The following is a 15,653-nucleotide window of genomic DNA, read 5'->3' on the forward strand; positions in this document are numbered from 1 at the left end:
CGCCGCGACGAGCGAGCCAGAGCCTGAGGATAAGAGGACAGAGCTTGCCAACGCCCCGGAAGTAGTGCCCAAGACACCAGTGGCTGAGGGAACTGAGATGGAGGACTGGCTGATAGACTTCGATGGGGTATTGTCAACTCCCACCCTATCCCACCCGCTATCTAAATCATCTATATTACTCAAAGAGAGCGTTGATAACTGGGAACTTTTGTTTGCTCTATCCTGTGTGAACCGTGTCATGATTACCTTTGTCATCTCAAGTCTCATTTCATCACCACCACTACAGAGCTCAGCCAGCTCTCCAGTCCCATCGCTGCGGGATGCTTGCAGCCCTGCGCCATCTCTGGGGAGTCCCTGCATTGACGTTGAGCCGCAGGTTGAGCAACCACCAGCAGTGCTTATCTCTGTCGGTCGTCCCCCAGTTGCCGTTGGCCTTGTCACCATCTGGGCTCCTCCCTCTCTCGACTCCGCCATGGTCTGTCGGCACTGGGGAGCTCTGGGTCTGTGCTTGCAGACCATCTCCACCGTCACTGCCAGGGGATCGTCGTCCTGCCATCACCTGCCCTTCTCCAGCTCCTCGCCCGCCTCCAAAACCTCCTCCCTCATCTGTTTATGTTCTTCTTATGGCGCAAGATCGCGCCTACTCAGAGGGGGCGTTATGTCACAGTTTGTATTAATTAGTCACATGTTTACCCTTGTTCAGTTTTCCCGCCACTCCTTTGTTACCATGGTCACCATCATTATGAGTTCATTTGGTTCAGCTGTGTTTCATTAATAATCCTCATTTGGGTTTGCTATATAAGTTGGTCCCTCACATCCATTCTCTGTCCAATCACCGTTATGTTAAGTGTGTGTGGATCAACCTGTCTGCTGTCTTCTAGATTGTAATTAACACTTTGTATTTGAAATGATCGTCTTCATCTGCCTTCCTGCAACCCACCGTGACAGTAGTGACATATCTTCTGAAGACATGTTTTATAAACTTAAAATATGTTGATTCTGCTGACAGGACAGAAAAAGAAGCTATCAATGGCTGCAACCAGATTTCTGAGAAGGCAGGTTCAGAAAAAACGCTTGAATGACTGCAAAAACCCTGCAGCAAGACTTGGTGGCAACAGGCACTGAGGTTTCAGCTTGCACAGTACGGCACATACTAAACGCATGCAGTTTTCATGCCAGAACTCCAAGACTCCAAGACACCACTACTGACCCAAAAACACACAAAAAAAATCTGTTCTATGGAGCAAAACAGAACTTTCCGGCCCTATGGATCAGCGGTATGTCTAGAGGAAGAATAAAGAAGCATTTGCTGAAAAGAACACTGTCTACAGTTAAGCATGTGGGGGCTCGGTGATGCTCTGGGGCTGCTTTGCATGTGGAAGGCAAGATGGATTCATTGAAGTATCAGAAAATCCTAGGAGAAAACGTCATGCCGTCAGTGAGGATGCTGAAGCTTGGGTGTCATTGGACCTTGCAACAGGACAATGATCCCAAGTATACCTCAAATTCCACCAAGGCTTGGTTGCAGAAGAAGTCCTGGAAGATTCTACAGTGGCCATCAGTCACCTGACTTGAACCCCACAGAAAATCTCTGGTGGGATTTGAAGAAAGCAGAAAGGCAGCACGCAAACCCAAGAATATTACTGAACTGAAGGCCATTGCTCATGAGGAATGGGCTAAGAGGAATGGGCTGTGCTATTGTCTGGTCATACATCTCGTTTGCAGAAGGTTATACCAGCAAAAGAGTGTTCTATTAAGTACTAAAGATGCTTGCCATGAAGGGGTGGAAAATTTTGAGACGGCAGAAGTCATTAAAAGTTGCACTTTCAGTTAAATTTGGGGAAACCACTTGAAACATTTGTTGTGTTGAGCCATTTCAATTACTTTTGTTTGATTTGTTCATTTCAAACAGCTGTCTGTACATTTTGCCAATAAACCTGATTTGCAATGGGGGTTGAATAATTTTGATTATAACTGTAATATCCAATTTCCCATGGCTACCCACAGTTCCCATGTCACCAATCCACCAATAACATAAAAAACACAATATTAAATATATAATGTACCTTTATATAAACTAACACCTATAAAGTCATAGAAAATCAGCAATAAAAATAAGCTTATATGCTTGGGGGAAAAGTTATCAAAGAATTTAAATTCAGAGTTGTAGCCTTTTCTAGTCCATAGTTACATTCAAGTGAGTAAACACATCTTCCAATTATCTATAAGCTACTTGGTTGCTCAAAATATTTGATGAAGTTGAACAGAGATGCCAGAAGATATAGGCTGTCATTCCATAGTGAAATTTTATATCTGGTTTAAGGTTAGAAGCAGAATACAGATAGGCCTACTACAAAGATATACATCTATATATACACCCCAGATTTGTTTTCCCCCCCCTGAAGTGGTAAGTCTGTAATCTTTTTTTAATTCCTCTTAAAACTATGACCACCCACATGTTCTGTACCATGTTAGGTCTCAGTATTGCAATGCCGTAAGGCACACTTTCACCCTGTCACCCACGTCGCTAAATGAAAACAGTCCCCAACTAAAGACTTACCTGTTTTATCAGCAGTGGAACAGCTGCTAGCTTTCATGCAATGCCTTCATGTTTTTTTTTTTTTTCACAAGTGTTCCTAGTATTTTGTTGTTGTTATTGTTTTCTCTGGGACTCATTATGCAGTTACACTACAATGCTATTCAATAAGGTTATATTAGCATGCTAATTGAAATTTATAAAGCAATTGCCCTAGAGAATGCTGAAAGGTCCCTGATCCAGTTGTTGTTGCGTTAAAAGCATAACTAGCCAAACCGTAATTAAACCATGTAACTTGGTTTCTATGCCAACAAGACTACATCCCCCTTGACTGTTTTCAATTTAAGACTAGATGAAATAATTGCTTCTAGGAAAATTCTTGACAATTCCAATGTACTGGATTGTGCGAATAGATATTACATACACTGACTAAACAATCTTTATGCCAGACACTTAAAACAAAATGTTCGATTTGGGTCAGGCCTGATCCATGCATGTCAGTAAAACTGAAATGCCAATGTCTGAGTGAAAGTTCATCGTGTAACCTTGGTTAAAGCACAAAATCAGATTGGTTAGATAAATGGTAATATTTATCAGGTTTGTCAATCTTGAGGAATTTTAGATTCTGAAAGTGCTGTTCATAATGAACCCTAAACATTGTAAATATGTCCTATTCACATATTCGTTTACATGTGCATTATGTATTTCAAACAAAACTTCAGCACATGAGCAGAGCCCAGACGCCACTTACAGAACAGGAGAAAGCCATCGCAATAATGTCACCGGACCTACAGTGAGTATGATTGTAATTTTTGCCAGTCTGTAAACATAAAGATCATGGTACTACGCTCATGCACAAGGTATTTTTGAATCCAACTGAGAAAATAGTCAGATTCAAGCATTTATATGCAGTATTTAAGGTCTACACCACCCCTACCAATCTAATATAAATTTAATTCGAAACAACCTCAATCAGGGGTGCATTTCTCAAAGACATTGTGAGCTAAGTGATCGTACAGACCATTGGTGCCACTGGTTCTACGATCTACTTAGGCTTACAGTGCTTTTGAGAAATGCAGCCCAGTTCTATTTAGGCATTTACATGAAGGCTTTTCTGTCTTATCGAGCCATCAGTGATAATCGATTATTTGGTTGCATGTAAACATAGCTATTGATGCATACCAAGCATATTTTATAAATAATTTGTTGACTTTGTTGATGCATGTTTTAAGAACTAATTTCCTTGGCTTAACTTGGCTCATACTGATGGTCTTGACTGTAGGAAATGCATAAAAGTAAAAAAATATAAATTTGATATTCTGTGGCCTGGCTCCTCCACATGAGGCTGTGAATCAGTGACAGCATTGTCTCGGACAGGAAGTGCCTGTCAACTGTCACATGTGATTTACAGGCAGGCTAAATATTTTGGAGAGTCTGCCTGAACCCATCCCTATTGTCTAGAAACATGCATTGTGCTACTGTTAAAATACAATAAGCTGCTGACTGCTGAGATGACAGGCTGGATGGGGCATCAACCACTCAGCATAGCTCTGTGGGTGTCGCATCCCAGAATGAAATCATTCTGTGGATATGGATCACTGTGCAAGCTTCAACAGAGGGGTGCAAGTTGAAAGTAAATGCACCAACAAAACCCAAATGCAAACTGACTCGCCTAATAACAATGAAAATGCCATTAGGCCTGTATGTTAAGCATGAGAGATAGTTGGTGTTTTGTTCATCATTATTAGTATATCATAGCAGTATTGTAGATGCATTGTTATTTTAGGATTTTGGCTGGAGAAAGTGCTAAATGTTGGGCAGTAAGCCAAAGTAATGAATGTACAATAACTACCTGGTGGCAGCACCATGAGTGTGTGGGAGAGAATTTCCTATTCATCAAATAATCCTGAAAAAATAGGTTTCCACAAAAAATATCAAGCAGCACAACAGTTTTCAACATTGATAATGTAATATACATGTGTTTTTGTGCACAAAATCAGCATATTAGGATGATATCTGAAAGATCATTTGACACTGAAGACTGCTGAAAATTCAGCTTTTCCATCACAGAACTAAATTACATGCGTAAAATATATTAAAACAGCCAACAGTTATTATAAATTGTAATAATATTATATCACATCACACTATTGCTGTTTTATTGTATTTTTGATCAAATAATGCAGTCTTCAAAAAAATACCCCAAATCTTTTGAAAGGTAGTGTATTTCATTTATGTGGGTTTTTTTAAACTTCTATAGGTGCCATTTCAAACATTGATTATTAATATCATTGCAACGTCTTCGGCAAGGTTGAGCAGAAGAAGGGACTCGCTATAGCGCTTTAATCAAATGAAACACAATTATCCAGGAATCAAAGGAGTAAACAAAGGCAGACTAACAGCTTGTATAAATAAACAAGACAATACCAGACTAAGAACAGAACCAAACTCAGGACTTAAAGGTTTAGTTTACCCAAAAATGAAAATTCGATCATCATTTATTCACCCTCATGTTGTTCCAAACCTTACAAAAGTTTCTTTCTTCTGTTGAACACAAAAGAAGATATTTTAAAGAATTTTGGTAACCAAACAGTTGCGGAGCACCATTGACTTTCATAGTATTTTTTTTTCTACTAAAGCATGTCCTGTCACAGTAAAACAGCAAGGCAACAGGATGACTGAGAGGTGATGATACGGCTAAGCGACAGGCAATGTCACCTGGGAGAGTGAATCACAGTTCATTTTCTACATGGATCAGCACACATCTGTGTTACTATGGAAACAAGGTCAAGTGAGGTCAGGGGTCAACAAAGTTCAAAAGTGATACGTTAAGGTTTCATGTCAGATCAGATGGTGAAAACAACTGCCATGACAACACTTCCCAAACAGTCAAAGAGACACAAAGAGACAGAAGGGTTTTTACTGTACAGCAGCCCATCTCAGCGATTTAAAATGTCATTAATAGTGTATGAGAATATGTCTGTTGAAAGATGCAATAACACACAATACACTCTGACACATAAGCAAAAAAAACCTGAAAATTGACGTTACTTTAACGTTTTAAGACATGTATGAAGCTTGAATGAGCATCGCCGCTGCACTGTCAGTAGTAAGATGAGTCAAAGAGATGGCTTGAAATGGTTTTTAAAGGGGTCATCCGATGCCCATTTTCCACAAGTTGGTATGATTCTTTAGGGTCTTCATGTACAGTTTGTAACATACTTTGGTTAAAATTCCTCAATGGTTGTGTAAAACAACACCCTTTTTACCTCCTCAAAAACAGCTCTGTTCACAGCGACCCGTTTCGGTGCATGTCTCTTTAAATAATAATGAGCAACTGCTCACCCCACCCCTCTCTTCCGTGTGGCATGTGTCGACACAAGACATGTAAATGCTGCCTTGGCAGACAGTATATAAATGGCTGAGGGCGGAAATATGCTAATACGGGACAGTCCGTCAACGGTCGTGGGCGGAGCATGAGCAATATGACATCATATTGCCCAGAAAATCCAAACGGCTTGATTATTGAGAGTGTTTAGGCTTTTTGAGGATTCAAAAAAAAATTATTTTTTTCATTGTATGGTGTCCACACACTGCAAAGACACATTTATATGCAAACACCATATAAAAAAGTGATTTTTGCATCCGATGACCCCTTTAAAGCTCAGGTGAGATGCATCTAAAGATTTCAGAAGGCTAAATCACATACCTCTGATAAAAATAAGGAACAATTCATAAAATTAAACTCAAACCAACTCAGCAGGGCTTCTAAAAACACAACATAGGGGACCGGAAAATCTGTTCAGTGCAATAGGCAATTTTCTTTGTCAACAGAGTTAACCCACTTTCTACATGTTATTTGTCACATGTTATTTGATTACAATGAAGAGTGCAGAGGGCTCTTTAAACATATGTGTTATGCTTTCTGTGTTATTATTCCCTTTTAGAAAGCTCTTTGTAGCTGAATTGGGTGAACTTTTAGAGAAAAAATAATAAAACAATGGTTTTGAGTGTGGCTCATCCAATTAGAATTTAGAGGCTCTTTTATAATGTAATTAAAAAGTGATGACTCACTCACCACTAAACATCATTCAAATGGTGGCTACCTAAGTATACTGCTAACATTAATACTTGTACAATTCTCCCTTTTTTATAATCTGGTCAAAAGGACGTATATCCTACATTATAATGCAGCGGATACCCTGCATTTTGGCACGGAAACAAGAAAGTACTCTTATTCTTCATAGAGAGAGAGAGAGAGAGCAAAAAAGAGTAAGCGAAAGAGTGCTGGAGAGCAAAATGTACATCACCATGCAAGTGTCAGTGCTGATGGCAGCTATGTGCACTGATTGCTATGCACAGTTTTACTTAATCTTGTAATGAGAATGGTGAAAGGGGGCAAATTCTGAGAGCAGCTGCAGCAAGAAAATAACACGAATGAAGAGCTTTTTCAGATATAGCTACAACATGCAGACTGACATGTGCCCACCAATACAATTATAATAAGAGGTTCTTTAAAAAGTGCTGTGCCTTCAGTGATCATTATACTTTTCTTTCAGAAAAGCATTTTTTTTTTAAGGAAACGTATAGTCGGCTGGTCATGACAGTCATATCATTTCTTCAAATCAAAATTAAACAGTAACAATGTCATATTTGGTAAATGTTTAACACACACATAATAGTTCACCTAAAAATGAAAATTCAATTTCTCACCCACATTTTGTTCCAAACTCTAATGATCTAGAAAATAAAGGTATTTTGAAGAACGTTTCAATTATATTTATGTCTAATGAAGTTCAGGGGGGTCCAAAACTAAATTTAATTTCAAATAAGAAAGAAAGTCCTACATGATGACGGCAAATGTTTTGTTTTTAATACAGCTGTTGGAAACCGACTACCTGAGAGTTAATCATACAGTTTAGCGGTCATCGTTAAAAAATATTTGACCTCAAAATGCCACAACCGACCAATCAGAATAAAGTATTTCAGTGAGAAATGTAATAATATGTTTTTAACTTTGGGTATTGTAACGCCCAATATTTTTCAATTCATCTATAAAGCAGCTCTGGAGAAAACAGTGATGTCATCATTTAGTTTAGTTCAGTTCCCATCCAATAGTGTCAGTGCATTTAGGTCAGTAATACTGGACAATATTAACTGTCCTCAACTTAGCAAGCCAAAAGGTGACAGTGGTAAGAAACCCAAACTCAATCAGTGGAGAACAAAACCTTGGGAGAAACCACAGAAACCTGTCTTCAATGAGGATCTGTGCAGATAGATGGCTGTCTAGTCGACGAGGCCTTAATTTTCAAAGATCAGGTCATTTTCCGAAACATCTGATATTAGTTATTTTCGTATAGATTCACTAGCAATAACTACAGTACTTGGCATTTATGTACAATATTACATAAGCATTGGATAGATTTCCTGACTTTCTCATGATCAGGGACAGGGTCATTACAGTCATTCCAACACAAACTCTAATGCCCTTAGTTCAGGGGCTGTGACAAAAAGCCTTCGGCTCAGCTCTGCTAATTGAATTAGTCTCAACCTCGAAGCATGCAGTGAGGCAATGAGGGAACATTAGTTATTTTATCTTGATGCCTCCCCCTTCCGTCTCTCCATGGTGTTTTAATTGGAGGATGGGAAGAGTGAACAACACTGTTGTTGTTAACACTGTATCTGGCAGGTTCTACAGGAGGGTCAGCTGACATTTAAAATGATCTAATCAGCTAGTATTTTTATCAGCCCTAGATGCAATGAGTCATTGACCAGGATAGTCAATCTTTAGATCAACCAGGAAATTCATTGCTAAACGAGATGAGTTCATTAACTACAATAAGTCAATCCTTGCTTACAGACCGCCCACAGTCCTTCACTGACCATCTGATGCATTTTGCACTTGAAAATGGAAAATTCTTTAACCTAATAAATAATCACATGCAGAATATATATATATATATATATATACATAATAGGGCTGTCAAAAGATTAATCGCGATTAATCGCATCCAAAATAAAAGTTTGTTTTTAAATAATATATGTGTGTGTACTGTGTATAATTAAATTTGTATATATAAATACACACACATGCTTGTATATATTTAAGAAAAATGTGTAATTTATATATAAAAAAAATTATATTTATATATAATATAAATTATATATAAATATATACAGTATATGTATGCAAATATTTCTTAAATATATACATGCATGTGTGTGTATTTATATATACAAAATAATTATACACAGTACACACACATATATTATGTAAACACAAACTTTTATTTTGGATGCGATTAATCGCGATTAATCTTTTGACATCCCTAATATATATATATATATATATATATATATATATATATATATATATATATATATATATATATATGTAGCAGTCCGTTTTACTTGCATAATATGATGTATTTCCAACTGAATTAGCATATTAAATGAGAAAACATAAAACATATATATATATATGTATATACACAAGAATAAATAAAATAATAGAAAGATTATATTGAAATGCACAAATTGTAATATGCTTTAGAAAGCATAAGAGACTCAAAGTTTTGAAATAAAAAAAAAATCTTACAGTATAGTGTGAGCAGTTGTGTACTCTCTCTCTCTCTCACACACATACACACATGCACACACACTTTTCTGCTTTATTTTCCGTGTTATCTGTACAACTGTTTGTGACTTAAATTCCTTTTTTTCCATGCCAATTATTGTGCTAATCTATTTTAGATAATCCAACCCTAATATTAAAGCAAAACAAACTGCAGCTGGTCGCCGTCAGTCAGACGGTCTGTTCCTGTCAAAGTGGGAGGATAAGAATAAGATAGAATAAGATAGAAAAAACTGCAATAAGGAATGAAATTTATCCGTAGTTAAAATTCAGGCTACCTGAGACTGCGCTGAGTGGAATATGAGGTGAGTCCTCAGACAGGTTTACAGTAAGCGTGACTGCATTACTTCCTGCACTCCGGTGGTACCCACAGTGTTCTGCATGTTCCCATCAGTTCTGTTCAATTCATCCAATGCAAGAAACATGTCTCAGCTAGTTACCTTTGCAAGTCCAGCACGTAGTTTAAGGGGATCTGCTGTCATCATCAATCATTAGACATGTCATACACGATCAGTCATATAAATCTCTCCATCGCTCCCTATCTGCATTCGCTTGCTCCTGTCTGCATTTATACATGCTGTTTGCAAATACAAACACATTTCTGGGTCAGAACAAAGATTCAGCATGAGGGCAAGTGCTCAAACATTAGCATGATCAAAATCTGTTCTGTGCTCTTCCAAAAATAACAACACAGCCACCCTGACAGAATGTGTGAGCTTGTGTGTGTGTGGGGGGGGGTATCTATGTGTTATGCATGAACATACAAAAACATCAACTCTTTCTCTCTCTTTGGACTCGCTCCTGTCTCTTTGCCTTTCTCTTTACAGAGGTCAAACTCTTCCTTTGGAAATAAGGTCTAAAAATCAACATAAAATGCTGTTTGCAGCCAGTTTTACTTGCATAATATGATGTATATCCAACTGAACTAGCATATTAAATGAGAAAACATATAAAACATGAAATAATTTTTCCATTTTCCATTGGATGGTGAAAATGGGGGTTACCTGAATTGAGCCCAAAACACTGCTTAAATAGCTATTCAACTGTGTTGAATATATGTTGGTAGTCAAAATCCAGCTCTGGCCGCATTGGGGGATAAAAAGCAAACACTTGTGTGCTACTGTACTCGTGTATATATCTATGTACTGTACTGAGGAAACACTTATGACACGTGTCCGAAAGCAAGGCTGAAGAGGTAGAGGTGAACGAACAGCACTGAAACAGTCTTTTGTGACCATCATAAAAAATCCAGTTGTTCTACCTTTCCTTTAAAAAAAAAAAAAAAAAAAAAAAAAAAATATATATATATATATATATATATATATATATATATATATATATATATATATATATATATATATATATATACACGACTGCAAAAATGACAGCCTTACAGCTCAAATAATACACAAGTTTTAAAGGAAGAATTAATGTAAGTGTTTTTTATTTATTATTATAGGCTTCACATTTCACATTCACAAAAAAATGCCTCATTCAAAAGTGACATCGATTTTTGCCTGTCTTTTTTACGAAAACAAGGGACAAGTTGAAATTATTTTTAGTGGTAATCGACATTTTGCCACAAATACTGTTGAATGCGCTTAATTTGTATTGATATTTTCCTGTTACTACAGTGCCCTCAATATTACATAACTCAGTTTGTCTTTTCATTAAAACAGAAAACAATATCATGAGCCAACGATCACCAATGCTCAATCTAATTAGTATAAATAGCCAATATACTCTGATACCATAAGATCAATTTTATAAAACGGATAGTTCCGGTCCTTGATTCTGATTGGTTGAGCCGCGTTCGAAGCCGTTGTAAATTACTCAACAAACATACACCTGTGACCGCATTACATTAGTATTACTGTGCAACCATAGACATAATATACATAGACGCCCTATTGGCCGCTTTGGAACGTTGCTGCGATACGTCAACGCGTCCGCCATTTTGTGGAGGGCAAGACTGCGCTGTAATCAAATGCAAGTAAACTGCTGAGCTGCGGTTTTTCTGTATAAAAACCAAAAAAAATTACATTTATCAACCGATTTCAGTGGTTTGTATGTGGTGTACAAAAAAAGTTCCATCTGTAGTTAGTTAAACTCTCGATAGTTAGACTTATATATTATTATTTTTTTTTTTAATAAGGAATGGCCAAAGCTCTGGCTTGTCATGTATTTAGCTTTTCATTCTTGGATAAGAATTGTGAACACCCCCATACTGAGACATAATTTAATTTTCACATTAAATTAAATAAAGTTTTCTTATTGTGGGAAAAGCATATTCTGTCATTGACCCGATTTTAGCAATAACAAAGATAACTGATGGATCCTTTATGGTACATAAATATGGATATGGTACATGGATATGGTACAACTACAGTGCAATGCAAATAGTAAATATAAGATAAAGTGAGAGGTAGGCTAATAGTAAATAGTTTAGTCAATAAAATAAACAAACAGTATACAGTAAATAAAATAGTAATGAAAAGTATAATTATATAATATCATAAGTACTAATATAATAATAATAATAATAATAATAATAATATATTGATAATAGCATATAGTTTATGTATACTTTAATAATAGCAGTAGAATATGAAATATCAATTACAGAATATAGACAATAAAAAATAATAGGTTAAATAGTTACTATGAATAGTAAAATAATTTGACAGCATAACTATAATAGATTGATAATTGTAAGTGGTATATTATTATAATAACAATAATAAATAATGTAAATTTATACATTTTAAAATATTATTACATAGGCTATATAAAATAAAAAATGACGCAACCCTGTCTCTTTTTGTTAAATTTCAGTTTTTAAAAGGTATAAGAAGCTATACAAATCAAGAAATAAAGTAAACGATCCAGTCAAACATACAGCAGGCTACACTGTTATAATAGCCTAAATATATTAAGTTATGAAACTTCACTTTGCCCTCAGCCAAAACAATCTGCCAAGGAACAAATTATAGATTAATGAAACCAAAGATCGCCCTTTAGATAAACACAAGACGAATTATTCTCACTAGACTGACAGCGACTAACGTCAGAACTCAGAAGCGGTGTACGACAGGCACTATAGCCGAGGCAAGGCTGTTCTCGGCGGGGTACATGAGCGCTGAGCGCCCGCGGGGATCGCTGGATCTCACAACTCCGAAACCGTCAGATAACATTTTTAAAAAGGCGCTATCTTTATAAATAAACCACAGATTTGAGCTTTAAACAACTACATTGTCGACTGAAAAACTCTTAAAACTACATTTCGTGACACAATAACAGTAGTATTTTTAAATTTCGTGGCCTTTCTCCTCTGAAAATAAAAATAGTAAATGAAATGCAACCAGAAACAAATTTTCAGTTTTGCTTGAGAAAGGTAATTCCCTGAGACCTGTTTTCAATTGTGTGGCGATTTGTAAAGCCCCAAGCAGCACAAGAAATAGGCATTTTTCTCAATTCTCGTTATGAGAGGTATGGGAAAGTTGCCCTCCGCAGTATGGCGGCGCCGTTGACGTACGATCCAGCGGCCAATAGGGCGTCTATGTATATTATGTCTATGTGTGCAACAGGGTATATGTCGAACGCCGCATTACGAAACCGGAAAACAGAACGCATCGCTTCCGGTTCAGGTCTTTTGTATGCGCTTCATGCATTTTTTTACTGTTTTACTCAAGATAACTTAAAAGGAGCGAGCAAAGATGATCATAACCAATGTCCCTCGCATGTGAAGATCGATATTTAAAAGTAAAAAAAAAAAAAAATCTTCACACTAACGTTTAGATATTTAAATAGAATAAAAAGCTAATAACAAAGTGAGATAGGTAGGTTAGCTGATTACCTTAAAATTCCATAGATATCGGCATCAGTTCATACGGCTGTTAACACTTTCTATGACAAGCGGATGCGATGAGACCAGGTTTCCGGTTTCGTCATGCGACGTTCGACATATACCCTACTGCCGTTTGTGATTCTTTGTTGCTGCATGTGTTGCTTGGCAACCTCTTAGGAACTACATTGCTTGGCTGAGGAATAAATGTGTTGTAACGTTATATTTTTTGTTGCTGGTGTTTATTTAATGAATAAAATAAATATTAAAATGAATATTTTCCAATCCGCGTTGTGCCTTAGCTGTTCTAAATTCACTGTAAATCACGGCTTTGCAGGGCTTATTGCTTTATTTTACCACCCAAGCAGATATACATCCTCGTATGAATCAACATTTACGGTGTTGAACCACAATGACTTCCTTCTAATTAGTAATGTCCTGCTCAACAGTGCTCGTCCCCTCCCCCCTCCACACAATGTTTGCATCGTACTGCACAAGAATGACGAGATATATCCATGGAAACAGGGCCCTCCATGTTTAGGCCCTCTGGCTCTTCATATATGCACTTGCTGTGTTGCCCATGGACTTGCTGAGTGTGTTTAAATGTGCTAGCGCATGTATGTGAGCGATTGTCGGACAGCCAATGGCCTAGATTTACAGCGTGCCAAAGAACGCACCACTCCCTGTGTGTGTGGGAGCAGTGTGCTCTGAAGCGTACTCACCCCGAGAACCGCACCATGCTTTTCATCATTCACACACATTCCTCTCTATCCATTGATGTTCCTCTTCCTTTTTCCTTCATGTTCCTTCTCTTAAGTGCCTTATTTTGCATTTATGAACACGTGATCAATTGGAAATAGGTCAATGTGTTAATAGTACCCGAAAGTGTTGCAAGAATATAATGCTGCTTACAGGTCTAACCTAAGATTTATTATTTTTCATCATTCATTGTTGTAATGAAGGGCTCTTTTTAAGACATTTATTGTATGAAAAGCTGCATGCCGTCACAAACATGAGCAGTATGCATTTAGATTCCCTGTATGCCTGTATGACTTTTATGGTGCACTGCAGTTACGTGTCTAAAAGCTTTTGAGAATGTAAATGTATTATACTGTAGTTATTCTTGCATTGGTGATTCTCTTCTCATAAAAACTGAGAGATGAATATTCATGAGGACCCTTAGGGATAGATCGCTGCGTGTCTGAAAACTAAAAATAAAATGAAAAAAAGATACAAATGTGCTGGGATCGAGTCCTACGCCTTATGTGAACTCTGCATGCTAATGCTATGGCAGTGTTTGAACGTACAATCATATTATACACTCCTCCAAATCTACACCTTAGAATCCAGCTTTATCAGATGATATGTATCAGTTAGCATCTACTGGCAGAGGGAATTCTTGCACTGTAAACCAAAAATCTGCCTCTAATGACCTTATATCATAGCTTCAGGTTTTCATATCTGCCTAACATACCAACTCGTAGGAGTGACGAGTGACTGGGACTAGTCACATTTGACTCCAGAATGTAGGCCTACTGCTTTGTAGGTTTATTTTTTGAAAGCCAATTCCTACAGGCACATGCCTTGGCTTGAACAAGAAAAAAGAAGGGAGAAAACAAACTATTAAACATTTTCACCAATGTAGCCCTGGAAAAGATACAGTAGTTCACCCAACACTGTTCTCACGATGGGAATCTGACATGTAATATATATCCTATACTGTAGCCTATTTGTGAAACACAAAACAGTTAATGGAAAATGTAACATAAAATGTTTTTACAAACAAATGTAATGTACTTCAATTTATGAAGTACATGACAGCTTACCCCCCAATAAGAATGTGACAACCTTCCCCGATATACCTTCATCATCAGTGAGCATTGGAAGGATGCTGGTGTGTTTGTTATGAGTTTTACTTGATTAGCCTACACAAAAGCTAAATAGCTAATATGCGACCAAGATATTTGTCTTCTATTTTAAGTCCTCTCTCATCCAGCTCATTGGGTCTCTTACCGGTTCCTTGTGTTTCCGAGCGATGTTTTCGATCTTCTGTCGATTTATGTTCACCACAACAGCTCTATTGAAGCTCCCCAGGCCATCTTTACCACAGGCGGTAACTTTAGACTCATGGCGGTAACTTTAGTAGACTCATGGCGTTATCTTGCGTTTGTATCAAATAAGTTTGAAAGAGGACAGCGCGAGACCGCTAAAAGTCTTTATCGAGCAATCAGAATCAAATCTTTTTGAACAATTCCACCCTTATTGCCCACAAAAAGTATTTTTTTTAGCCTGACCAATAGAGGGTTTTCACCTACTTCACGATTTGGTCAGTTACCCGGATGCGCGGCCATATTGGAGGTACTCGGATGTAAATGTAAACAACGGCATGGATTGCACTGTTTATGTACTACTGAACCAATTTCTGATGTCTAAACCACGGGAACAACACATGGAAGCTGCGAAATCATATAGAGAAGGACTTAAAGCAGGAAAGAGCTCAACATTTTGACAAAAAAGATAGCCTAACATAAAAAAAAATTATAATATTTATAATATTTAAAACTTGCTGCTAAAATTTATAATTTTCACTTGTTTCCTGGCTGTTATTAATGATGGTTGTTTACGTAATTCGAACTGTT

Source organism: Scardinius erythrophthalmus (assembly GCF_964197995.2).
Source record: "Scardinius erythrophthalmus genome assembly, chromosome: 18".
In the NCBI taxonomy this organism is placed as follows: Eukaryota; Metazoa; Chordata; class Actinopteri; order Cypriniformes; family Leuciscidae; genus Scardinius; species Scardinius erythrophthalmus.